Source organism: Octodon degus, unplaced genomic scaffold (assembly GCF_000260255.1).
Source record: "Octodon degus isolate 3935 unplaced genomic scaffold, OctDeg1.0 scaffold00011, whole genome shotgun sequence".
Taxonomy (NCBI): domain Eukaryota; kingdom Metazoa; phylum Chordata; class Mammalia; order Rodentia; family Octodontidae; genus Octodon; species Octodon degus.
Genome location: NW_004524587.1, coordinates 8,959,564 through 8,960,005, shown reverse-complemented (window position 1 = coordinate 8,960,005; position 442 = coordinate 8,959,564).

Sequence of the window (442 nt, the reverse complement as noted above, 5' to 3'; positions counted from 1 at the left end):
TTTTTTTTTTTTTTTTTAGAAAAAGACAAAGGATTTAAATGACTAGACTTCCCCGAAGATACACAGGTGGCCGGTGGCCAATAAGCACATGAAAAGATGAGGTGTTCAACACCGCTTGTTATTAGGGAAATGCAAGCCCAGCCCACAGGGAAACCCGGCTTAGCCCCTGCTAGGATGGTTAGAATAAAAAAGCCAGGAACAATGTGTTGGTGAGGATGTGGAGGGGTTGGGGTGCTCCCGCGCTGCCAGGGGCATTCTAAAACCCTGCAGCCACTCGGAAAAACAGCTTGGCCGGCTTTAAAATGCTAAGCATAGTATTAACATGTGGCCCAGCACATCCACTGCTACGTGTACATCCAAGAGAACTAAAATTGAAAAGGCAGGCGCTTCAGTTGGAAGGGCAGTCGTTCTCAATCTTTTTTGTTATTGTTTTTGAGACAGG